Below are 27,949 nucleotides of genomic sequence, written 5' to 3' on the forward strand. Positions count from 1 at the left end.
GTGAAATGCAATGGTATTATTCTACCCAAGCATTTGTCACTATATTTTTACTTTACTATATCCTGGCCTGAGTTTACTTTTGATTAAAGGAGTGCTATGCAGCAGTGAGAACAGTGTCGAGAAGCACCTGGAGATGGGGAAGAAGCTCCTGGCTGCCGGACACCTGGCCGACGCACTTTCCCATTTCCACGCAGCTGTTGGTGAGTCGGTGAGCTTTTCTCAGAAAGTCACCAGCAATCATTTCTTTATTTCTGCAAAAACAATATTCTGTCTGAATCTTAACCGACCACTTTCTGACATCCGTGTGTAGACGGTGACCCGAAAAAATACTTGGCCTACTACAGAAGAGCCACCGTCTACCTGGCCACGGACAAGTCTAAATCCGCTTTACTGGATCTAAGCAAAGTCATCGAGTGTCATGATTTCCCCTTGAAGCAGCGTGCTCTAAGCGCGAATGCGCGAGCACCTGCTTTTCCGTTGTTGACAGTAGTGACATCTGGACACGTGTGTTTTGTTTATGTTTCTGTCATGTCTCCTCCCTGTTCTGTCATTGGCTGGGATTTCACGTGTGTCTGTATTGCCCTCAGCAAGTTTAGAGGCTGATCAGTTTAGACGCTGATCATGTCCACATATATACCGCGCGAATCCCAGCACACAACGCGGAAGATTATCGTAGAGTTAGATTGGTTTGTTTAGTAGTCATAGTCACGGTCCATGTTTAGAGTTCGTTCACGCTGGATTATCCGCTCCCAGTTCCTCGTCATAGTTGATGTTTCTCGTTTAGTTTATCGACCCTGTTTTCCGTGACACGACCTTGATTCATGTTTAACCCTGTGTATGCCTGTTTGCCGATCGCCTGACCTTCGCCTGTTTTGGATTATGTTTTGGATTTGTCTGCCTGTCTCTCTTTTAAAATAAACAACTGTTCATACTGCAATTGCATCCGTCCTATCTCCGCTCCGTCACGATACGTGACATCGAGTTAAACCTGATTTCACATCGGTGAGTTTTACTCCATGATAAGACATGAAAAGAAGATTGACGTGCATCATGTTGAAAAGAGTTGGTGGTAACAGGTGATTTGTCACAGGCAAGACTTCAGAGAGGGAGCCTACTGTAACTCTTTGACTTGTCATTAAAGGAAAATTAAGTCATTAAAGGAAAATTAAGTCATTAAAGGAAAATTAAGTCATTAAAGGAAAAATCCACCATGAACAACTTGCATATTGATCTTTATAATTAACAGGTGGCATCCAGGATTCATTTTGTAGTGAAAATTTTGAGTTTACTTTTTTAGTTTAGACTTCTTTCATTGACCTGTTGGTCATTTTTCACTTTGGTTTCTTGTATTGCCCACAATCAAGTTTGACAACATGCTAATATTGGTGACAGTAAAATTGCTATCTGTAGATTTCCCCCTGAGCTCCCTCCCCATAAAGAGTCTAGTTTCTAATCATCCCTAATCAAGCACAGCTTCATACGAGTCTTTATTAGCTGAATTAACTGCCGTAGATGGCCTAGACTAAATTAGAGCTGGGACTGATCCCCTGAATCAGAGTTCATCACATCTATGCAGCCATTAAGGACTTTGAAAGTGCTAAGGAGTACAGCGAGAATGACCGTCACCTACCCTTTGGCTTCTTAGGTTGATATTGAAGTGTGTCATGTTTTAATGTGTTCTAAACGGCTGGGCTTGTGTGACCCCTAGGATAGCCCAGAAGAAGCTCATTAAAGCCTACAGGAAGTTGTCACAGCAGTGACACCCAGACAACTTCCAGGATCCTGAAGAGAAGAACAAGGCTGAGAAGAAGTTCATAGACATCCCACAGGCCAAGGAAGTGCTCACTGAGCCAGGTAAACCCTCAATCAGTTTTGTCTGCTAATATAAAAATACCAAGCTAAGCCGTTTTTTGATGTTGGTTTTTGTGTCTCATGCTTGAATAGTTTTACATAGATGAGGAATACAGTATACAAGTATGTAAGTACAGCTGCAGATAAAGAAGGACGAATCAGATTGGAATTCAGATCAAATTAACAGAAATTATGGTTGTGACTTGGTGATTAGTGGGGATGTTGAACACAGTCTGAGATATGTTTTTGATTTTTTGCTAATACAGATCTGCCAAAATAACTAACAGTCAAAGAGAAATAAACATGCATTTTGTTGGAAAGGACGGATCGGAACCATGCTTGCAGCATAAACGGTTAATTGTATTGGTTGAACTGATATTTAACTGTAATCTGCAGAAATATTATGATGTCATATATAGGGAAATTACCCAGCGGTGGGTGGAGACAGACACACGGGAGGCCGTCGTAACGTTAACAAGTGAGATTTATTTTTATTTTTATTTATAACGTTCTGGAGTGTGTGTGTGTGTGTGTGTGTGTGCTTACGTGTGGGCGTGACAGCGTGTGGTGAGAGGTCAGTGTATTGCGGGGTTGCCAGAGTCGCTCCGGGGCTTTCCGGAGAAACAGGGGCTCTTCTCAGACGTCAGGCAACGCCGCGTTTGTAGCCAGGGACCGGAGAATTCGCTCGGGTCCGGGTCGTCTGAAAGAAAACATACAATACCAACAATACTGATAGCTGGCAGTAATCCAGGCACACTTCATGTGAGAGAATTCTCTCCTTTCGAGCGGAAAAGCGGCCTTTTATACTCTCCCTTCGTCTGCTGGATGGTGGAATTTTCACGTGCGGCGCGCCATTCACCACCAGAGGGTGTGTCGGCGGCTCCGCCCCACCTCCACGTGCTTTCCGACTGTCCAAAACATTGAAGCGGGGCTGTCTCTTCAGCGCCAGTGCGGAAGTCGCGGGAGGAGCGATTTTAGTTCCTTGTGCGCCGGCTGTCGGTCTGTCGCGACGCATACAGTATAAGCTTACTTTATACAGTTATTACAAAATTAACATAAGTGTATGTCAGGCCTGCATGTATTGTTAGTATTTTTAGAACAATTATGAACTCTAATTGCAAGCACTTGCATAAGCATATTAACATTTTGTGCTGAATCTTGAAAATATGTAAAACATTTAGACCATGTGATACTGCATGCACTATGGCTGACTGGTGATCACGTTTGCCTCACACCTCAAGGGTTAGGGGTTCGATTCTCGCCTCTGCCCTGTGTGCACAGAGTTTGCATGTTCTCCTCGTGCTTTGGGGGTTTCCTCTGGATACTCCGGGTCCCCCCGCCCAGTCCAGAGAAATGTGTTGTAACCTGATTGGCATCTCTAAATTGTCCGTAGTGTGTGAATGGGTGTGTGTGTGTGCAATTGCGCACTGCGTTGGTTTGGCATCCCAGCCCAGACTCTAGGCTCCCCGCCACCCTGTGTAGGATAAGGGGTACAGACAATGGACGGCTGGCTGATTCTGACCTTAATAAAATATATTGACTGTTGATTAACACTTTCTTGTTTTAAAATGAATTTTCCTTTCATTTTAGTAATTAAAAAGTATAGCCTACAATAATGAAAAGAAAATTGAATGGTGGGTCACTGCAAATCCTATTCTTTTATTATTATACTGACATTGCAGAATTTCCAGAGGTCCAGACAGACTTTAATTTTTTTGGGCAGCATGTAGACTAAATGTCAAGGTGCATCGATCAACAGTATATTAGATTGGATGTAATGGTATTGTTTTTCCGCAGATGGAACGGTTAAAAAAAATAATCAATCGCTGGTTCGGTGTGACGGTTATAAATAATTAACCTCTTGTAGAAGTGAATGTGTCGTTCATGTACCACATTCTTTGAGAATTGGCTAATTTTATTCCTGTTTGGCTTGAGCACTTTGAAATAGCAGAAAAGCAGTTTTCAGGTGTCTCCTATATCACTGTAAAAGGGGGAAAACTGTACCTGCTTGCACCTCTGGTAATATAAAACACGAGTCTCGAAAGATGCTGGTATATCTGACACCTTTTCTCTGTTCTTGTGCAGAAACGAGGAGTTCATTTGACAAGGGTGAAGACCCAATGGACCCTGAGAGCAAGCACGGAGAAGGCCATCACCATTTCCACGGGGCCTGGGAGAGTTTCCAGGGCTTTAACCCTTTTGGCTCTGGACTGTTCAACTTTAAATTCAACTTTAACTGAGATCATCCAGGAGGACATCAGTCTGATCTGAATATATAGCATCAGGCATCCAGCGAGAAGTGTAACCTGTTGAACCTGTTTGACACTAACTGCCATAGATGTGGCTACAGAAGCCACTGTGGCATGAAGATGCATCATATGCTGTTGAATATTCTCAGACTTGCCAAGCTGAGCTAAGTGGTATTATATAAAGTAATTATTTCAGGGACCATCAGAGTGTGGGGGTTCATTCCCAAGCAACCAACTATCCTAAAACTATTGTGTGTGTGTGTGTGTGTGTGTGTGTGTGTGTGTGTAGGAGACTGCACTATTTTTCTATCAGTTAAATAATGCTGCATTGTAAATACACAATTAAAGATATTACGTATTTAATTAAAAAGAAAGTGACATTATTCTCGGATTTCGCTGTTGTAATGCAAATCACTATTGGAGGATTCCTTTAGTTGAACTTTTCATTTTGTATAGCACTTACAGACATCGTCACAAAGCATCTGGACTGACAGATGTAGATTTAGATCCCTATCGAGCAAGCTGGAGGTGAAAAACTCCCCGAGACATCATGAAGAAGAAACCTAAGAGAGGAAGCAAACTCAAAAGGGTCCTGTTGACACTGGATAATGGGATTACAAATCATTACCAGTATGCAGATGTAATAGAGGAAAAGGCAAACAAATGTGTTCGTGTCAACATCCTAGGATGAGTACAGCAGCAGTTTTTAGCAAGCACAAATCTGCACTATCAAGTGTTTTCTGGTTTCTAGCTTATTGTGAAATCAGACTACTGATTATACCTTGCTCTTGAAGCTAGCCCTTTGTGCACAAAAATGTAAATAATAAAGAGTAGGTAGAACAGGTAGAGTCACTATCATCAGGGAGAGCAGATTAATATCTGTACACGTTGATGCAATAACATAACTCCAGACATAGCAGACGACCACTGATGAATGATAAACATTTTATTCCTGAGAAAATTCACATCCTTCCACTTCCAAGCTTAAAAAAAGAAGAAAAAAGAAGAAGAAAAAAAAACCCAGATCAGCATGGAGTGCCACAAACACAGCATGGCTTTTTCACTTTAAAGGGCTTGAAATCAAATGGAAACACAGGAATAATTCATGATGTGGATAAATAAATTGTAAAGCTTGTGCATGTGTTGGGGTTACTTTTACACATATTCCCCCACTCTGACATCCTCTCTGACTTGTTCAATCATATTGTAATGATTTTCCATTTCCTCTTCACTGTAATGGAGGAATAACAAGTTACACATGATACAAAAATCATGTACAACTTGATTAATATTTCACTTAAACCTCCCCTTTTGTGTAAACATCTAACAGTGATGCAACAGATGAACTCATCGTGAGCTTATAGTGTTGAATGATTCAAGAATTTATCGTAAGAAATTACTGAGGAATGTGCAGATGCATTTTCCCTAGATACTCAACAGTGCAATTTTCCAAAACTGACCATAAGATGACAACAAAACACAATCCTTAACCTTTCCTTCCTAAGAGACTTGCCATTATTTTATGTGCAGCAGAGCAGACATATAACACAAAGAAAAAAGGTTAAATATACACAGTTTGAATCTTTTGAATATTACTGGTTCATTACAGACAAGGTGTTCTGGCTTCTTTACCTTCAGTTCTGTTACAAAAGGATTAGTCTTACATGTTCTGATAGAAAGTGTGACCTATTGACCTTTAAAATATAGACTTCAGCCATCAAGATTCATAAATAGAAAACTGAAATGTTTTTAAAATGTCTCTTTTCTTCCTCTTCTGCAGAGTTCAGGGCCAGTGTAATATGTCCTGGTTCAGTTTGTGGATCTCTCTGTGCACTTGTAGAGCTATACAAGAGGGTTTTAGTTGCAAACGTCACTCTTTCCTCTCAAAAGGTGCTAAAGTTCATCACGATGGCTGCCTGTAGAAACTGACAAATCACACTTCTGAAAATAGTTGCAATGTTACCATGATGCATGGGGGACACATTTTGAAAAGTAACGTGCAGCTAAATACATACCAAAGTTACAGCATTTTGGTCATGAAAGGAGGAGATGTTAGATCTGGCTCACCTGTACACTGTGTCTGTGGGGCAGATGACTTTCTGCTCTCTTTCTGACCTTTGACCTGCTTCAGGAGCTGCTTGATCTCACTATCGTATCTGGACCACTCGGGCACAATCCGTTTGGCGGCACTCAGCTTCGGCTCTTTGGTCTTTGGATTATTACACTACAGAGACTTGCCAGACAGAGCAGTGTCATCAGGCACTGCACAAAAACTCAATAATGCCAGCTACAGAAAGGGCATATAGAGCCTTCTTTAATATCCTGGCTGGAGAAAAACTATTTTACCTTGTGTTTTGGCCATGTGCTGAAATTGTTCTAGTAACATTTGGAGCAATGGGTCATATGAAGTCAAACTAGTGATTTAGAGCCAAGCAAACAAAGCTTGTTCAAGTATAAAACACCACTAGACCAGTGGTTCATCTATCAAAGTGTGCATACACGTTCATAGAAAGCGCAAGTACACACAAGAAAATTTTCTATCTTTGTATGCTTGTATCTTTCTCATTTGTAAGTCGCTTTGGATAAAAGCGTCTGCTAAGTGAATGAATGTGAATATATATATATATATATATATATATATATATATATATATATATATATATCACATTCATTCATATGTGTGTGTGTGTTGGGTGTGGGAGAGAGAAATATATAAGTAAGTTTTTACTAAAACAGTCTTCTAACTCGTTTTAAACAAACACATTATAATAATATTTAGTACTGTGCATACAGTATTAAATAGTTATATTTATAGTTTGTTACAAAAAATACTAATAGATTGCCTCTTTTTATGTATACAGATAGAAGTTCTTATGCTACTTGTGTACAGCGTTTAATGCCGTATGCGTGACAAAAGAAAAAGGTTTTTGACTTTTTCACACACGGAACAGCTCTTTTTCTAGACATGTGGTGGCTCTTAGAAGAGCCGTTGTGTTCGCATCGTTCAGTGTTAGAGCGTTTAACCGCCGAAGCCGTACAGAGTGCGTCCCTGGCGTTTCAGGGCGTACACCACATCCATGGCGGTCACGGTCTTTCTCTTGGCATGCTCGGTGTAGGTGACGGCGTCGCGGATCACGTTCTCCAGAAACACTTTCAGCACACCGCGAGTCTCTTCATAGATCAGACCAGAAATACGCTTTACACCACCACGGCGAGCCAGACGGCGAATAGCCGGCTTGGTGATCCCCTGGATGTTATCGCGAAGCACCTTGCGGTGATGCTTAGCGCCTCCTTTGCCGAGTCCCTTACCACCCTATATGACAAAGTCATATTCAGAAAGAAAGAAAAAAAAAACTTACATAGTCAAGGTACAATTACACGAAAAAAGTGTCCCACACTGAATAGTCTTTAAACTAAGATGTGCTGCTTTTTAATCTTCTTAGCTCTTTTTGAATGTCTTTGAGAACAACATCACTGGATATAAACGTTTGATTTATAGTCATTCTGGCTCTTGTTTTCCAGAGTTTAGATTTAGTCAAACATATTATGAACCAAATGAAGTCATGCTGAGTCTTGCTACAATTTTCTTTAAAAATGCCATAGAAAATTGAGTTCATATTTATTTCTATATTGAGACCAACGATTTTTAATTTAGCCCATGTTTCTTTAAAGCGATAACACTCTAACAGGAAATGTTCGAGTGTTTCCTCTTCATTACAGTTAGGCATCAGGCATCTACTGGTTTTTACAAAACAGCTCCATTTAACACTGGCTCTTACTGGGAGCCTTCTTACAGCGACTAAACAAGTTGTATCTCTCAGGTGTTCCGATAGGATTTTATTCTGTAAGTTTTGGAGACATTCTTTGTTTTGGTCTTCCTCCAAATTTCTGAAAGCCACAGGGTTACTATAAACTCGATCAACAATTAAAAGATATATTTCTTTGCTCGAGTCTTCCACCCAATCGATGTTTAGATCTTTAAATTTGTTAGTGAAGTCGGAAAACATCAGCTTATAATATGGAATTCCTTTCCTCGATGGACCTTGCTGCGGGGGTTTCCTCCGGGTACTCCGGTTTCCTCCCCCAGTCCAAACACATGCATGGTAGGCTGATTGGCATGTGCAACAACTAATCGATAATAATCAATTATGAAAACCTTCGGCAATGAATGCCATTATCGATTAATTAGTCTGCTGACGTCACGGGTGGCGTTTACGTATGATGTCGCTTTCATGAAAACACAGGTGCAAAACAGATAACCTGGCGGTAAAAAAAAGTGTGCATCCCAAGTCATCTAAGGCGTGGGAGCATTTTACATTAAATGCAGCAAAGAAGATGGTAATGTGCATGTTCTTCAAAGTGGAGTTTGTGTGACGCGGGACTACCACAGTGATGTACGAGCACATGAAACGAAAACACGTTGGTGTCACGGACGAAGGTGGAACATCAGCACGGTAAGCAAAAACCTGAGTATATCCACATTATATGAAGATGTGAAAATGGTATAGTCTAGTTTAATTCCATGCTATTGTGTAAAAAGCTTTGTTTACTAACTTCGGGACAGTCACACTAGATGTATTTTGTCTCGAGCATCAGGTTGTGCAGCATATTGATGGATTAAAATCGCGCTACCACAGAAACAGGTTCAGTTAAACACGGTGTGAACAAAGTCAAGCAGTGAATGTAAAGGCAGCTGATAACAGCAGCAGTAAAAGATTTTGTAGTCACTGTAGTGGTTTTCATCGAATGCTTATGTGTTAGTGTATAATTGTTCCTGTCCTTTTAAACAAGCCTGTTAGCTTGCTGCGTTTCTCTGTGTGTCTGCTACAGTTAACTTTGATCTGTGTTTCAAATGCCATCTACTGCGGCTCTACTATGTTATATACATTAACAGAATGAATTTTATATTTGAGATATTTTTGGTTTATATTGTCACATCTGAAGTACAGCATGTCTGTGTAAAAGAAATTTAACAAAAATTGTATTAATTATATATTATTTAGATTTCTTATATTAATCACGGTTGCCATCAGCAATTAACATTCTAAACAATGAAAATATTAATTTACATATAAATTGCTTCTTGCATACTCAATTGCTGTTTTTTTAATTTATTTATTTCAGAAAGAAACAGCTCTCCATGAGTGAATTTGTTCGGAGGAGAAATCCCCCATGCACTAAAACAAAATTTTTACCTTTGTTTTTGATTATTTATAGTTTGGGTATTATTTAAAGTTTTGCTGCTTAAAACTGGACAAACTGTAGACAAATGACCAACATTTGAAAGGTTTAAATGTAAAAATGAAAGATTATATTAGTAAAACTGTATGTGCCTTTTGCATTTTTTTTAAAAGTCCAAACACAAATACCCTGAGGGTATTGGGGGTTTATTTTATTATAATAAACAAAATCTAATTGAAAAAAAAGTTTAGTTAAAAAAAAAATCAGATTAATAAGAAAAAATAATCGTCCGATTAATCAATTATAAAAATAATCGTTAGTTGCAGCCCTACAATAATTAAAGAACAATACATCATACTTTTTATGAGCCTGTGAATATAAACCTGCAATTCCCTTCAAGCCATCATTACTGTATGAGTTGATCTTACAGAAAATTAAACCGCACCCATTATGGCTTTGAAACGTGCCTAATTTTGTTATAAAAAGGTCTTGTACAATAGATTTATATGCATCCAAGGTTATATATATATATATATATAGGGTGAGGGTTTAATGTCATCATGATTTAAATTGCAACATTACCTTTTTTCAACCCAGCGTCAAAAACGACCCGTTAAATGATTCATTCTAAAAGATTCACTCTAAAGTCCTCCTTTCAGAGAGCATACGCTGTTCTGATTGGTCAGGTGTCCCAGTCTGTTGTGATTGGTCTACCGCTGTCAGCGTGTCGAAAAGGAAACGCCCACTACCATAACGAGTTTCAGCTCAGTCTGTTCCCGAGCAGCCGATGAAGACCAGATCCAGGGATTTTTATTACAAACCTATGTAGGTTAGTACAGGAAGTAAGTCTGGAATTACTAACGACTCGTTTCAGCTCTTGAGAATCGGTTCCTTCTTTTGTGGGTTAATAAACCCGTTTGTCGTTCGCTTTGATTTTTGAAACTTTTAAATATAATAGGTGCACTTTAAAATAAAAAAAGAATCAGGACTTATAAAAAGGTACATCTTACATACTGTACAAACCATATATTCAGCAGAAACTTTTTGTTTCAAAGTAACTGACAGGTGATGAACGTTTAGCACATAGTTGGAGGGATATTAGTGATTATGGATCTTCGGGAACCAAACAGGATTTGAACTCGCAGTCGTTCAGGCCACATGCTTGGTCAAACTGCAGATTTGCAGTGTCAGTGTTGTGAAGACTATTGTTACTTGTTACTGGTACTCAGCTGTTGTCAGAAACACTAGACTGGCTCATGCTGGAGTCAAAATTGAAAGAGTAAAGGCTCACAGGGACAAAACCGTTTAACGTCCTTTTAACTGCACGGATATTTAATCTAAAAGTTACCAGGCAACTTGACAACATTCTGCAAGGCAACCCAGTTTGAGGAAGGGCATTACTGTTTGCTCAAACCTTTTGTAGCGTTGAACTACATCATAATGACTAAACTGTAAGGAGAAGTGCAGAGAAGCAGAGCTCTAGCACATTTAATTAATGTCATGTCATGCAGAGCTGATGGAATAGTAACTTTGACATTTGAATGTTTCCCGCTCATGTTCACAAAGCTCCAGCCCAGGATCTATGGTTGCCCATAGAGTGTCTCTAAAATGATTGACAGGAGGCACATCCAAACACAAACAAGCTTTCCAGACCAGAAGTCTTTTTTTAAACAGGTTTTCTAAGTGACTTGATGCACTTTTGCTAAGGCCACAACTTAATCCATTATTTTTATCATGTTTTACATATCTCCAAGGTTATTTGTACAAGTGAAAAATAAATAAATAAATAAAATTATTGCACCTTTTAAAGGAAGATGAACAATGCGCTCATTTTTTTTACTTTACAGTCCCCACAAAACAACTTTGAGAGCTGTGATTTGATTCTGTATGACGACGTATTTCTTTTTGAAACAGGAAATAAGAGTGGTGGCATGTTGAAGTGTTACACAACAGCTAACAGTGTTTGGGATACGCCCAGCTCTGAAGAACATTGATGCTAATGAGCTGCTACTGTTGAGCAAGACCCGCCTCAAGACCCACACATTCCTACACATTCTAGAGAGCATTTAATTGGACAAACACAAGTCTGGTGCATGCTGAAGCATTAATATTGTATCATTTTTCCCCAGAAGTGACTTTTTAATTTTTTTTTTAACTATGGTATTGGAGGCCATAACAGATACAAAAACATCTCGAAACACCAGTTTTGATTTCAGGAGCAGCAATTTAAAGACTTTACCAGAACAATCCAGAAAATATATGAAAGATAAAAATATGATGATTGTATAGCCAAAATCAAAAAAGAATGCAAACAAGTATAAAATTAAATTCATTTGACCTGAAATGTGAACAGAACTTCCATCCAAGCCCTAAAACTAGATAAAGAGAACCCAATTAAACAAATGCATTATAGTTTTCACATTTATTCACTGAGCACAATTACCCAACATTAAACACCTTTGCTGAAAAAAGTATGTAAACTTTTGATTTCAGTAACCGGTGTGAGACGTTCGAGCAGCAATAACTTGAAGCAAACATTTCCGATGACTCACTCAATCCTGCACAATGGGTTTGAGGAATTTTGGCTCACTCCTCCTGCTTCAACTCAATGATGCCGGCAGACTTCTTTGCACGAACTGCTCTTTTTAGGTCCTCCACAACATTTCTATTGGGTTAAGGTCTGACTTGGCCATTCCAAAATGTTCAATTTCTTCTGCTTTAACCATTTCTCTGTAGACGTACTTGTGTGCTTAAGGTTGTTGTCTCTGCTGCAAGGCCCACTTACTGTTAAGCTTGAGTTCACAGACAGATACCCTGACATTCTCCTGGTACAATCTAGGATTCATAGGTCCATCAATAATCGCCAGCTGGTTCGGACCCAAAGGAGCCCCAAACCATAATGCTGCCACCCCCATGCTTCACGGTTGGGATGAAGTTCTTATGTTGGGATGCTATTTTCGGTTTGTATCGAACAATGATTTTCAATTAAAGCAAGAAGTTCTATTTTGGACTCATCTGTCCACAGAACATTCTTCCAGTAGGCTCCTGGCATTTCCACATGGTTGTGAGCAAACTTCAGACAGGCAGCAGTGTTCTTTTATGGAAAGTAGTGGCCTGTAGGTTCTCAGATGTTACCCTGGGGTCCTATATGACTTACTGTGATATTACTCACCACACCCTTGGAGTAATCTTTTTTGCTGGACGCCCAGTCCTTGGGAGAGTAACAGTGGTGCTGAATTTCCTGCATCTGTATGTCATTTACCTCACAGTGGATTGGTGGAAGCCAAACTCTTTAGAAATGGCTCTGTAATCCTTTCCAAGCCGGTGAGCATTGACAACTCTCTTTTTCTGAGGTCCTCAGGAATGTCCTTTGATCGAGGCAAGGCACACTTCCATAAACCTGTGAGGTGAAGACCAGACTTTGAAGGTGAAGACCCAAGTTAATGTCCTTGAAACATGGGCGGGCCTAATTGCCATTCCCTTGATTGAAACGCCTGACTTCAATCAGCCCCATTTAAATGAACTCGTACTCCTAGACTTCACATTCCTTCTCCTACAAAGATATTTAACTCTGGATCATTTTTGCTTAATAAATAACTGTAAAAACTACTGTTTTTTTTTTTTGCATCTGTTGTTAACCGGGTTCTCTTTTACCTAGTTTAAGGACTTAGATGAAGATCTGATCAGGTTTCAGGTCAAATGTATGGAGAAATACAGAAAACTGTAAACGTTAAACTTTCTAGCCGCACAGTAGCTGTAGATCAAATGAGTCATATTTGCTTGCAGTCGCTCACGTTTTTGTGGTAGGAAATCGTGTTATTGACACAGAGCTGTCGATGCATGTATGTTTAGACAGGCATGGGCAAACTACGGCCTGAGGGCCATATACGGCCCGTTGGGATTTTTAATCCGGCTTTAATCCGAACTTGTCCAAATTATATTATTAAACCTCAGTGTGGTGTATTACTCTCTACTTCACTTTTTCGCTTTGCCCTTTGAGCCCTTCTGTAAAAATGAGTGGACCAAAGAAAAGAAAAGTGGACAGTGAGTGCCGAGTGTTTAATAAGGAGTGGACAACAAAATATTTTTCCACTGAAGTCCGATCAATGGTTGTATGCCTGATATGCCAAGAAACTGTTGCGGTTTTCAAAGAATACAATATCAGCCGTCACTTTGCCACGAAGCATGCCAACTATGCTAGCAAGCAGTCAACGCAAGAACGGGCGGCTACGGCTCAGAGGTTGATGGATAATTTACAGACTCAGCAAAAAAATTTTCACCGACAAGCTGCGATTCAGGAGTCAAGTACCAAGGAAAGTGTTTTGCTGGCATTCAAATTAGCAAAAGCTAGCAAGCCTTTCTCCGAAGGCGAGTTTTTGAAAGAATGCATGGTAGAGACAGCAGGTCTCCTGTGTCCGGAGAGCAAAGGCAATTTTGAAAAAATCAGTTCATCACACAGGACTGTGACTCGCCGTGTGGAACTAATTGACGAAGATATCACCAGCGAATTGAACAAAAAGGCGGAGTCTTTTAAGTTATATTCACGAGCACTGGATGAAAGTAACGACATAAAAGACACTGCTCAGCTCCTAATTTTATCCGAGGGATTAACGACAGTTTTGAGATAACGGAGGAGTTTTTGACCATGGAGTCCCTGAAAGGAAAAAGACGGGGAGAGGACTTGTATAACCAGGTGTCTGCTGTCATCGAGAGAATGAAGATACCTTGGAGTAAACTTGCCAATGTCACCACGGATGGATCCGCAAATTTAACTGGAAAAAACGTTGGGGTGTTGAAAAGAATCCAGGACAAAGTGAAGGAGGAAAACCCTGAGCAGGATGTTATTTTCCTTCACTGGAATCTCTGAATTCATCAGGAATCTCTGTGTAAGTCTATATTGCAGCTTAATCATGTCGTGAATCCGGTCATAAAACTTGTTAACTTTATACGAGCAAGGGGACTTCAGCATCGTCAGTTTCTTACGTTCCTGGAGGAAACTGATGCGGATCACCAGGACTCCTCTACCACTCTCGTGTCCGCTGGTTAAGTTTGGGAAAAGTGTTTCAACGAGTGTGGGAGCTAAAAGAGGAAGTTATCGCATTTTTGGAGTTATTTTGGAAATCCGACGAATTTCCTGAGCTAAGCGACAAAAACTGGCTTTCTGACTTTGCGTTTGCTGTGGACACACACGAATGAGCTGAACGTCAAGCTACAGGGGAAAGATCAGTTTGTGCACGACATGTACACAAATGTTAGAGCCTTCAAATCCAAGCTGACTTTATTCTCCAGTCAAATTTCAAACAAATCTCTCTTTCATTCCCCCACACTAGTCATGGAGAAAGAGGCGTCCCGAAACGTGAAGAAATACAGATCACTGGGCGACCTGCACAGAGAATTCTGCCGTCGGTTCAGCTGGTGTCCTGTCCCCTGTCACAAGACCCTGAAACAGCACAACAGGAGCTGCAATTGGTACTGATCGATCTTCAGTCTGACTGAATCTGACTTAAAGGAGAACTTCAACTCTCTTAAACTGAATGACTTTTATGCTTCACTTAATGAAGAGACGTTTCCAAACCTCCAGAGGACGGCACAGAAGATGCTGACATGGTTTGGCTCGACCTATGTATGTGAGCAGACATTCAGCGTCATGAACATCAACAAAGCCCCTCACAGATCCAGGTTAACTGACCAACACCTCGGATCTATCCTGAGAATTGCCACAACAAAACTAACTCCAGAGTTTGATGCACTGGCAAAAAAGGGAGATCAACAACACTGTTCCCTCTGAAACTGGATGCGGGTTTCTCTACTGTGTTATCAAATTGATGCATTTTCAAAAACAATTGGTACAATGAGCCTTGCATATTCATGCTTTGCTACCTGTTAAAGGCCAAATCCTTTCATGTAATGGCTTTTACATGTCATTTATATTAGTTCACACAAACACTCCATCCGTCTGTTCCTGGCCCGGCCCCTCTGTCAAATTGTAGAACCCATTGTGGCCTGCGAGTGTCGTGAATAAAATCAACCTTTTAGCCTAGGTCAAAAACTTCAGAGACAGAGAGTTTAGTAGATGTCAAAAAGTAAATAAACTTTATTGGAAATCAATAAAGTGTGACAGTCTGCAGAGTGTCCGGATTATGCATACACAAACATGTCTTTATATACCTATCTCCACAGCATAGTCTCTGTAGGTAAGGTTTTGCTTTTCCTCGTTGAAAATAGACCAATCTTCTTTTGCCACAATTAAATATTCATGTCTATGCGTTATCTTAAATTTGTGGAACATGCGCAGTTAGTTGTTTTTATTGAAAAGGTTTCATGAGCACAAGGTTTCTTTTACAAAAAAAGGTTTCACACAGGCTTGTGTGTCTTTACCTTGACTCCCTTCTTAGGCCTCAATGAGCATCTGTCTGTCTCTATCGGTTTTCCCCGCTGATATCTACCTCCTTTCCCGAGGCCCTCTCTAATTTCTCTAATCTCTTTTAATCCCTACTTTGTATCTGCCTCAAAGTTATTTACTCACGCATGCGAATATCTACTGCCAATTTTTATTGCTGTGGAGACAGGAGACAGCTAATACAGAAGAACAATTGTTGTGCACTGAAACACAGAGTTCATTCCACTCAAATCCACTCAGAATATAACCTGATCAAACATTGTTCTATGGATTTAGATTATGCTTCTAACCATTGATTATACATATAGATTATGTTTTTTAACCAATATTGATTATATGATAATGCTCAAGTAATAATTCTAAATGTTGGTTACATATTGAATTCACTTCATTAACATATCCAGATGTCAGTTACACATATTGTTTGCACTTCAGATATTTTCCATATATTCTCCCCCTCTGGGGCTAACTAAGCCCCATCTAGCTAGAGAGAGTAATCTCACAATCCAGTCCCTTCATTTACACTAACTAGTGATCAATGTATGACCACGTCAGCCTTCTACCAATGACCAAATCCTGAAACCACTCTCTGGAGACCAGAAACAAACATCTCCCATTGGCTAGAAAGGAGTAAAAGATTCTGTCTCTTTCCCTACCCACAAAAATCAAGACATTGTTTGTAAGCGTGAGCATGCGTTTGGTTCAGCACTTGCCTGTGGTTGTCATCGTTATGTAGAGTACACAGTTGATTAAGCACATATAGCTGATACAAGTATAGACTAATAAACATGAATACGAATCAAATTTTCTCAGTTTGATTAATCATGACAGTGATCACCCTGTCTCTTAATCACACTTTATATTGTAATAGAAAATGTAAAAATTTAAAAATAGAAAAATGGAAAAAGCAAAAAATAAAAACTCCATCACATCCTTTTTCAGGGGATGTGTTAATGTTTGTCTTCGACCCAGATACTTTGCATATCGCGGGGACCACCCTTGAGGAGAGGTCAAACTAGCACTTACACCCATGGCATGGCTCATCATACTACTTCTTCGTCCTCACAGGAGGAACTGGAATCTGTTCCATCCTGTTGCAGCCGATCAGAGTTCCAATCTGGCTCACTGATTGTCTCATTCAGTTCTAGTTCAGTACTGTTTTGGAGACTAGTCAAGGGCTGAAAAGTCAATTATGGAAAAGTTGTCCTGTAAAGAACGTCTGCTTGGGCCTCTTTCTCCTTCAGCAGGTGTATCAGGCTCGTCAGAACCGCTCTCAGCAGCAGGAGCCCTTCTTTCCTCCTGCTCTGTTGGTACGACCCCTGACAGACCTTCTTCTTTGCCATCACCTGAGACTGCCATTCTCCTTTATCTTCATTTAGACCCTCTCTCACGTCTTGTCTTGTTCTTTCTTCTGCAATGTCAACCACTGGATCGTCCCCTTCGATCAGCTGATCTTCCTTTCTCCTAGGTCTTAATCTAAGTGCTCACTTTGTACGGCCTTTCCCTTCTGGGCTGGAATACCACTAGGTACACCTGTTCTCCAGGAGTCACAGGACAAGGAACTTCTGTCTCCTCTCTCAGTCCCCAGCTCTGGTCCTGTGAATAGATAGCTTCATACATAGCAGTTAGTTATCGCATATATGCTCTTAGTTCCATCTGTAATTACTTCAGCAGCAGTTCTTCATAAGGACCTCTCAGGTATGACACAGACATGGGTTGGCCCATAGGCATTTCATGCGGTGTTAGATGCATATTTCTGTTAGTCTGCATGCGATAGGTCATTAGTGCAGGAGGTAGAGCATCTACCGAAAAGAGTTCAGAGTCAGCACAAATTGCGTTAAACTTAGCCTTAAAGGTACCACTTACCTTTTCCACTATTCCCTGTGACTAAGGGTGATAAACACATCAAAATTTTAATTTAATCACAGTTACTGTAACACTGTTTTTTAAACGAACGCTGAGCCATTGTCAGAGCTAATCTGAGATGGTATGCCGTCTCTAGGAATTACCTCTCTGGTTAAAAATTGAATCATTGTTCCAGCAGTTTAGTCTGCTGATTGTATTGCCTCCCTCCATCTGCTAAACCTGTCTATCACCAGGTGCTTAAACGGTCCTTCTAGCATTGATATGAGCCCTGTCGATACTGACATAGGGCACGGCCAACAGGCTGCAGCTCCAGACCCGGCAGTAAGGATGCACAATTCAGCTAATTAAAACTTGTCCTTTTTTTTTTTTTAACTACGTTCAACCACTATGCTAACGATTCATCGGTGACTCGATCACTTGAGTTTTATTTTACTGTGTTTATATTGTTTGGGGAGAGTGTGTGTTCTGTCCATGGATAACGGTTTAGATGTAAAACAACATGCGTGAGTTTAAAAGATCTGTGTGTTCCTGTAGGTGTTGGCGAGACGTAACCATCTGATCAATAGGATCAATATGTTATTCCAGCAGCTGTGTTCCTGTAGGTGTTGGCAGCTCAGGCGCAGAGACGAGCGACTCTGATTGCAATCATCCGTGATCTAAGGCAGCAACTTCAGCGCATAGGGTAAGCGCACACTTGTAGTCAACACCTGTTCAAGTGTTTATTTACAGTCACAGCGTTTAACCTCACAGTTCCTACCTCGCAGGCAGATCATGTCTGAGGTCAAGGCACTCAGATCACAGATGTGTTCAAGTAACATCTGAACTCATTCACTGTCATTCTCTCTCTCTACAGGTTCATTACGCACCGGTTTCACTGACTGCATTTAACGTGCAGCCAAGAAGCTGACAGAAGGTGAGCTGCATGATGGCAGGCTGATCGCCGATCAGAAGGTATTACACTGAAATACTCCACCCCGGTCAGAGTAACTCTTCTGCACTGGAGCTTTGTAGATAGAAGTTGTTTTAGTTTGAGATGGCGTCGTCACCCTCAGGTTCGAGTTTAGCGCAGAAGAAGCGTTACAGGAACTTGTCATTAATATCTCACTGTGACCCGAAAGCTGCTTGTTGGATGTTTAATGTAAGATTAGAAAGTTCAGCTGGTTTATCTCCTCTCAGGTGTGTGTAAAAGAGAACCTGGCTGTGTCCTTGCAGCGTGTGATTTCTATTTCATCTGTGTGGTTTCAGAAGGAGGTGGAAGATTGAGGAGCTGATTTTTATTTTGTTTTTTGTTAAAAGGTTTCTTTAAACAACCAACACCTGCCTGACTGTACGAGTTATTTACACGAACCAGCCGCAGGAACGTCTTGCTATTAGGGATGTGAAAGTGATAATATCTTTTTGTACACAGCGTAATAGATCTGAGGCATCAGGAATCCCAAATGTAGCAATGAATGGGCAAGGTTTTAAATCTACTCTGAGAATAGTGGACATGATGGTAAAGAAACCAGTCCAAAAACCATGGAGATCAGGGCAGAAGAAAAACATATGGCCAAGATGACAGGGAGAGCCATGGCATTTATCACACTTGTCCTCTACTTCTGGATATATTACAGAAAGTCTCGACTTAGACAGATGGACTCTGTGTAAAACTTTGAACTGGATGAGTCCAAGACGAGCACAGGAAGTGGTAGACTGTATCCTACCAATAGCACGTTCCCAACACCCCTCACTTATCTGTACTCCTAACTCCATTTCCCACGCATTCTTAATTTTGGTACTCGCCTCACTACCTAACGCCAGAATAAAATCATAAATCCTAGAAATCATTCCTCTCTGATGTGGATTAAACCCACTCAACCCTGTCAAATGCTTTTTCAGCATCTAAAGAAATCACAATCTCAGCCGAATGCTTTGAATAATTTAAAGAGCGTACGGGTATTGAAAAACAACTGATGTCCCTTTATAAAAGAAGTTTGCTCTTCAGATATAAGGGATAACGTTCTCTAAACGAGATGCCATTACTTTCACCAACACCTTTACATCTGCATTAAGCAGAGACAGCGGCCTATAAGAACCGCAGGAGGACGGATCCTTACCCTCCTTAAGAAGGAGAGCTATCGTGGCTTGTGTCAGAGTTGGAGGCAAAGACCCACATTCCAAGGATTCGTTGAACGCAGATAAAAGCAGTGGAGCTAATTTTCCAATAGATGCTTTAAACAATTCAATCGGAACCCGTCCGGGCCAGGAGCTTTGTTACACTGCATAGTTTTAACTGAATTCAAATTTCTTCAAGAGAGAGTGGGGAGTCCAGTTGCATGGCAGTATTCAAATCAATAACAGGGTTACAAAGGTCTTGAAGAAATGCATTCACTTTAGTATCGTCTGCAGGAAATTCAGATTTATAAGGTGAAGAGTAAAACCATTTAAAAGTAGCATTCATTTCCATGGGCTCTGTAGTGACGATATTATAAGTGTGCGCGTGCTAATCTTAAACAAACCTGTGCGCGTGCTGCGACGGGAAATACCGGTTTAAAGCGTGTTCGCGTTAAAGTCTTGCTGAAGGTGTTAAATGTCACAGAGCCACACTCACGAGCATCATAAACCGGTTTAAAAAATTAATAATGATAATTTCTGTTCCTTTGGTGAAAACTTTCAGAGCGTTTTAAATCTACATCAGCCTTTTGTAAACGTACATAAAGTATATAATCCGTATATGTAAAATATTTAAATAAATAAAAAGCAGTGCTCGTGTTATTACAGGAGGTGACATTTTGTAGGAAAACGTGAACAGAGAACTGTAGGGTTGACAAAAGGCCAAAAACGCTTTAACAACAAGTTTCAGCTCCAGTTAAAGGAAAGTGCTGAGTACAAGTAAAATATACTAACTTGTTGATTTGATCATATCACATTCCACAACACTGATTAAACCTGAGGTTCTGATTCTCACAGGGGCTTCTGTTACTGACTGTTTAATACTGTCTCAGTTCTGAGATTCATTTAATGTTCAGTCGAAGTGAATAAGTTTCATATTTAGTGTAAAATATTCGTGAAATCCACCTGTTTCTAAATTACATTATATAGCACATCTATCATGTGCACACTGAAAATTCAAGTCCCAGATGTTTCTAAAACTACACACAACCGTGTGTATACATGTATACAGGAAATCACACACACAACTCTACTGCATCCTCCAGGAAACACGTGAAGGAAACCTCACCTTTCCCGGCTTCTAATACATTCATTCATCTGCTTTAAATATACTTTTTCTACACATCCTCAATTCACAACACCTGTTAATTCTTTATTTCCTTTTTCTACATCACTCACTCTCTCTCTACTAAACTAATTATACACAACCTCAGCTCACCCTTAAGATAGAACCGTTAAGTAAAATTTTCCTTCAGCCATCAGAACAATACATTAACTCTGACTTGTTTGATAGCATTTCGCTTCCGTTCTTGCGGTTTTGTAAACATCGAGTATACGGACGCTCCGATCGCAGGCTTGATCTCGTATAGCTCGTATCTTTAACCCTGCAATTACATGGTTTTAAGCTAAATTAAGCTATTTAGATCGTCAACACTGTACGAAACATTCCCAATAAAATCTTGGACAAATTCTATAACAAATTCATGCGCGTTCTCCGTTTTTGATCACACGATGCGGATTCTCTAATGATAGACGTGCGATTAAAGAAAATGACCACATCCTCAATCCTTACATCATCAATCAGCATGATCTGGGGTTGTGTAGAAAGCGGGCTTGTATGAACACGTGTGTGTGTGTGTGTGTGTGTGTGTGTGGCTTTTACCTGCCAGTTGTAATACATGTGGCAGAGTTTGTAGGTGAGTCTCTGCATGTGGTCTGGTTTGAGGACACTGCTGTCGTACACCATGTTGTAGTGAGTGGGGGCCACACTGCCGAAGCGCGCTTTGTGACTCACGTGGAAGAAGTTGTACCTGACAAATCAAGCCATCAGCGTTTAAAACACACCGAACGCAACCTGAAGCTGCGATCAGAAAGACGCGTAATCTTCACCCATGGCCTTGATGGACTGCGTGAACTGAGGCACTTTGTAGTCGACTACGCTCAGCAGCACGCCGTCGCCCACACCACGATGCGTGACGGCAAACATTCGTTGTATTTGAAGTAGGCCTTCAGCGCAGCTGAGGAAAAGAAATCAAAACAAAAAGCCATGTCTTAATGCACTTCTTAAATGAAGCGACAATTCTAAAATTGCTCGCTTTTTCTCCAACGTTCCATCAGACTGCAGCGTGAGTATTTCATCCTGAGTGTAAAGTCGGAATTCAAAGAGACTGCAGTGTAACGAGGTCATTTGTGAGCATGATGTTCCTCCCAGACTGCATTTCATACCCTGCACACTTTGAAAACCACCTGAGAGAAGGACGGTGCTCTCATGGTTACAGAGCAGTGGCACATAGTATACAGAGCACATAGCATACAGAGCACATAGCATACAGAGCATGGCCCAGACCCTTTATGAGGAAGATGAAGGTGGCGGTAGCAGCGAGGAAAACAACGTTCAGAGGATTCAAGACTAAAAAATTGTGATTCTGTCCTTCAACCGGAAGGAAATGGAAATACAGAGAACAGTGTGTGAGATTAAGAGAACCATTTTTAATCATTTTAAAAGAACGATATTGTACTTTTTCTCTCTCCTAAAGTTACGATGAACCACAAAGGGTAATGCCCTCTCTTCTGAAGACTGGTGGAAAAGTTCAAATCTAAAATCTAGTTCATTAAACACAACCCTTCTTAAAGCTGTTTACAGAGTCCACACAAGTCATGCTTTAAGTACCTGGACATGCCCGGGTTGAGGCTGGCCACCAGTGCACCGATGGATCTCTTTCCTGCGGCACTGTCATGGTAGCAGTCGATACCAACATCATCAGGTGCTTCAACTGAAAGAGCAGGAGAAGTCACTAAAACAATGTTTTAATAGAATAACATCAGGGTTAGGAGGTGCCACTGTTGATCAGTTACAAGATCAGATATGCTTTTAAGTGATGATTTTGGTTGTAGTTGAAATCCCAATGCCGGATATATTTCAGTTACTTGAAAAACTCCCAGTGCTTGAAGAACAGAACCGTACCGGGATCTCGACGCTCCACGGCTCTCCTTCCATCTTGCAGCTCATCTGCAAGGAGATCTTTGTGGCTATGGTCATGAGGGTCTGAGGTCTGCTGAGGGTGCGAGCCACCACACACTGGCTTGGAGTGGGACAGTCCACACACAGGTACTTCTTCACGCAATCGTATTTATCCTTACGGTTGGCTAACAGGATCACAACCACCTTACACACATGATTTAAAGTGAGTGCTTCAGAACAAGAAGTAATGGTAATCTGTAGACTGAGGCAGTAAATCTGAAATTATCTTATGCCGTATGCTTAGACCCATAAAAGGATATACTGTGACAAAAATCACATAGAAGCAGTTGCACTACACTGCGTGTCACATCACAAAAGGTGAAACGACTTTAACAAAGAAAATCAAACAGCAATATCCTTAAACATTCAATTTAAAAATTAATTAAGTAAATAAAAACAGTTTCATTTGACTTATCTACTAGAAGTGTCATGATCCGATACCCATCCGATATTGTTTTCTTTAAGATCTACAACGCTCATTATTTTAACTGAAGCACTCGTTTACCATTAAACTTTCATACAAAAACCCATACATAAAGTATGAATATAATGAATTCAATCCTAGCGAAAGAACAGTCACGTCTCTTTTACATGCATCAGTTATATGATGTGATTTCTGTTATCTCTGATAGCTGATCCACCGTGTTTTTGCTGCTATCAGGTCCTGGATCAGTGCCACCTAGGGATGCACGATTATGGCCAAAATGATAATCCCGATTATTTAGATTAATACTGAGATCTCGATTATCACGATTATTCATTGATTTTATTGATATCATATTTTTTATTGCACTTTCACATTTATTAAGTTCTCTCATGCCACAATACAACACACAAGTCGGCATGAGAAAACTTGAGCTGGTCAATTATGACAGAATTTAGGAACATCGTGTGAGCCATGACACATTAATTTACCTTCTGATAAACTAAATGTAATATTTTCAGTTCATTTTACAGACTGTATGCACAAAACAACCGTTAACCTGTTTGGAGTGTGCTCCTCTTAAATATATTTAAAGCTACACTATTAGACATTTCCACTGTCATGGTTCTGGGCTGGAGTCAGTTCTCGAACCGCTCTGTGTGTATTGTGTAGATATCTGAATAATCTCATATAGGATGTGATTGGGTGAGTTCATTTACCAGTCAGATGCAAAGCGCTTTAGTTTAATGGTGTTCATTAGGGACGCTCCGATCAGGATTTTTATAGACGAAACCGGTCCAGATACCAATCTTTTTTTATTTAAACTTTAATCATACAGTCTATCATAAACAGTTAAATGCTCATGGTCACTGTTAACTGAATTAAAATAATAGCAATGAGATACTGTTGGTTAATTGATAAATAAACAAACATAAAATATTTATTTTTAGATATATTAAAAACAATAAAGAGTCCTAATTAAAAGTAGACTAACACAAAGCTGATCCATAATAGGAAAAAGGCTAATAGCTTTCAATGAAATAGCGAACTAAGCTTAATGTCAAATTGATATTAAATGCAACCCATAGTAATTAAACATTATTTCATTTCTCATTTCATTTATATTTAATGAAGTTATTATAATAATATATATCCATCCATCCAACCAACCTGGAGCCTATCCCAGGGAACATCGGGTACAAGGAGGGGTACACCCTGGAAAGTCCATCACAGGGCACAATCACACTCCCACTCATACACTACGGACACCTTAGACACGCCAATCAGCCTACCATGCATGTGTTTGGACTGGGGGAGTTAACCGGAGTACCCGGAGGAAACCCTCGCAGCACGGGGAGAACATGTAAACTCCACACACACAGGGCCACAGGAATCGAGCCCGACCCTGGTGGTGTGAGGCGAACGTGCTAAACACTAAGCCACCGTGTGCCCAATATATATATATATATATATATATATATATATATATATATATATATATATATATATATATATTTAAGATTTATTTATAACTAAGCACATTTTCTGTCTTTACATTTTAGTAGTTTTATTTTTGTTTATCAGTTTTAGATCAGTTCCCCAGTACAGTGTCCATGTCTGCTGATAATGTTTTGGGGGGATTAAATCAAAACATGGAAACTGGAGTTGACTTTTCTAGTGATATCTGGCAACCGTGAGTTTAAATGAAGTGAATTAGAGTTAGTGAAGGAGAACTGCAGTGTACTGTATGTTTACAGACGGAACAGTTGCTACTCTTGATTATGATTGGTGAGGAATTTTTTAATAAAGAAGTTTGAATTAAACTCACCTTATAGCGTGTTAATGTCATGATTTCTCCTCATGCAAAGCGCTGGAGCTCGAAGCGAACCTGGCAGCTCGAGGGCTAAAATGCTAATGCCGTTTCTGGGTTTTGGCACTACAAAATGACCTCATCGCTGCGCTGCCCTATGGTGATTGGCTATAAGTGTAGGAAGTGCTTGATTTGATCTGCAGCTGAGTTTTCTATTAGCGGAGGACGGACTTTAAACGTTAATATCGCAGTCGATCATGTTCATTTAATCGTGGGCCGTTAAAATCGTAATCGCGATCGATATTCGATTAATTGTGCAGCACTAGTGCCATCTATATTATTTACCCATAGTAATGTGGGTTTTTTCTTCTCGCGCCACTTTATTTTATTTATTTTTAAATCAAAGTCCTTTCTCTACAGACTGTTCTGTGTGAAAAGCCCAGGAGATCAGCAATTTCTGAAATACTCAAACCTGCCCATCTAATACAAACAACCTTGCCACAGTAAAGGTCACAGAGGTCACAATTTTCACCCATTGTGATGCTTGACGTGAACGTTAACTCAAGTTCTTTTTATGCATCGTGCCGCTGCCCCATGAATGTGAGGGTGTTTCTAATAAAATGGACAGCGAGTGCATTACTTATTCAGTCAAATAATGAATATAACGGTCGTTACATTACTAGTCACATGTACGGTTTTTCTAAGCAATACAATACATTTTCTATACCTTAACCCCTATAAAGTACGGATGCTGACCTGAACATTTTCAGCATAGTAAAATACTTTAATATTTGAATCCTAAACAAACTTCATGGACACACTTGATTCTACCCAGTGTGTGAGACCCACCATCTGAACCTGTTGCCCCACTCTCTGCTGCAGAGCTCTCAGCAGAGCCTCCTGTCGATCATCGTACTCCATCCTGCACACAGAAAAAAAATGAAATGGCGGGGGGATAAAAAGTGTTAATGCTGCAATTAAGACATGATCCTTGCTCAACAGGGCTCTGGTTCAAATAAAACACTACGCACAGTAACCACTGCCTTCCGCTATGAATGAAAGAAAAGCTGTCGAGAAGCTCTTCACACACACACACACACACACACAGCAAGAGTGCGACACGTGTCGTGTACAGTTGTGTTCTCTGTGTTCTCTGTGTTCTCTGTGTTCTGTGGTCCCCCTTACTGCTCTCACTCCCTGTAGGATCCTCTCAGCAGGAAGAACTCTTCCAGACAGATTCAGCAGCTTGTTCTCAAAGCTTAGACCCCATGTGCTGAGTGTAGTCTGAACACTGGCATTCCTGGAAGAGATTCACTGAAAGATTCAGCAGTGTAAATTGGTATAACGTTCATTTCAAACATTTAATCGTACACCTTCAGATCAAAAGGCTTTTAAGATCATGAAAAACATTCCAGTCGGGTGTCCACAAACTTTTGATTGGTAGTGTATATTACTATGAAACTTGTGTATTAAACTTAAGAATGATATAATCAGAAAAACCATCACGCTATATGTTCAGCCTCGTGTTGCCCGGGATAGTCTCTGTAAAGTAAATACACACCCCTTATATGCATGCTACAAATGTTTCTTTTGTAAAAATTTGTCTCTGGCTTGCACGTTAAGGATAAATTTCTAAATGTAAAGAATGTATAAGTTTCTGTAAAGCTGCTCTGTGACATCGTACGCTGTTAAACGCGCTATTCAGACAAAAGCAGAATTGAATTATTAATGCAGTCGCTTTTATCCAGTACCTGCTCATGTTCTTGATGAATCTGTTGAGGCGGTTCTCCCACTGTTCTGGGGTCAGTCTGGTGTGAGTGGAAAGGTCCCTCATGATGTTAAAGGATGAATGAGTCTAAACGTTTGACGGTAGTGTATGTTTCCAATGCAAGTGCTATAGTATAGGTGTGCTGGGTTATATCTTATATAGGTCTATTAGGTTAAACAGGTGTCTATATGCAGTAGTTTTCAGTAACTATACAAGAACTGGACTCTGCACACACTGCAATACACAAGAGATGATGAAACACATTCTGTTAGACTGCAAAAGGCATGAGGAGTTAAGAACTGAGCTAGAGATGCAGATTGGAAAACCAAACATGACACTAGAGAACTTGCTGGGGAAAACATCTGGGAAAATGCACCTCCCCTAATAAACTATCTAAAAATTCTGGGATAAGTGAGAGACTTTAGTAATCTAGTAGGAATATCAAGTATATAGTTAATTATCTCTTTATTTTCTTTTATTTATGGAGTATTGTTTTGGTGGTATTATTTATAGTTTTATTTATAATTTATAGTTTTATTGGTAGTATTATTTATTACATACACACTATAATCAGACACTCACTATAATCACACATACACACTATGATCACACACACTCACTATAATCACACATACACGCTCACTATAATCACACACTCCCTATGATCACACACATACTCACTCACTCTAATCAAACATACACACTATAATCACACACACATACACACTTGCTATAATCACACACTCGCTATAATCACATACACATACGCACTCGCTATAATCACACACTCGCTATAATCACACACACATACACACTTGCTATAATCACACACTATAATCACACATACACACTCGCTATAATCACATACACATACGCACTGACACACACACACACACATACATATATATATATACATATACATATATATATATATATATATATATATATATATATATATATATATATATATATATATATATATATGTATGTATATATGTATGTATATGTATGTATGTATACGCAGTGTATATATAAATAAATAAATGTTTCGCATTTTTAGTGTAGGTAGATCTCTTCGACTGGTCATGTTAATAGTAGCTCGCAAGTCAAAAAAGTGTGGGCACCCCTGATATATGGCATTAGTTTTTTACCAGTCTTGCCTCCCCACAAGGTCTGTAGGTTTGTGCTGTGTTTGTATGTGTGATCTGAGCGCCATCCGGTGGACAG

General features: G+C 39.9%; 2 long non-coding RNA genes and 1 pseudogene across 2 annotated transcripts; 2 read left to right on the forward strand and 1 right to left on the reverse strand.

The window, feature by feature from the left end:
• The first annotated feature begins 233 nt into the window (after nucleotides 1–233).
• Nucleotides 234–4,496, forward strand: LOC128634141 (uncharacterized). The gene is made up of 3 exons (XR_008397383.1): nucleotides 234–1,002; nucleotides 1,709–1,854; nucleotides 3,937–4,496. It is a non-coding gene; the product is annotated as an uncharacterized LOC128634141 (long non-coding RNA).
• A 12,762-nt stretch (nucleotides 4,497–17,258) lies between these two features.
• Nucleotides 17,259–18,881, forward strand: LOC128634158 (uncharacterized). Its single transcript, XR_008397414.1, has 3 exons — nucleotides 17,259–18,229; nucleotides 18,401–18,498; nucleotides 18,793–18,881. It is a non-coding gene; the product is annotated as an uncharacterized LOC128634158 (long non-coding RNA).
• LOC128634126 (piwi-like protein 1) lies at nucleotides 18,509–27,606 on the reverse strand (annotated as a pseudogene).
• Between the last annotated feature and the right edge of the window lie 343 nt (nucleotides 27,607–27,949).

The sequence above is a fragment of the Ictalurus punctatus genome, chromosome 12 (assembly GCF_001660625.3).
Source record: "Ictalurus punctatus breed USDA103 chromosome 12, Coco_2.0, whole genome shotgun sequence".
In the NCBI taxonomy this organism is placed as follows: domain Eukaryota; kingdom Metazoa; phylum Chordata; class Actinopteri; order Siluriformes; family Ictaluridae; genus Ictalurus; species Ictalurus punctatus.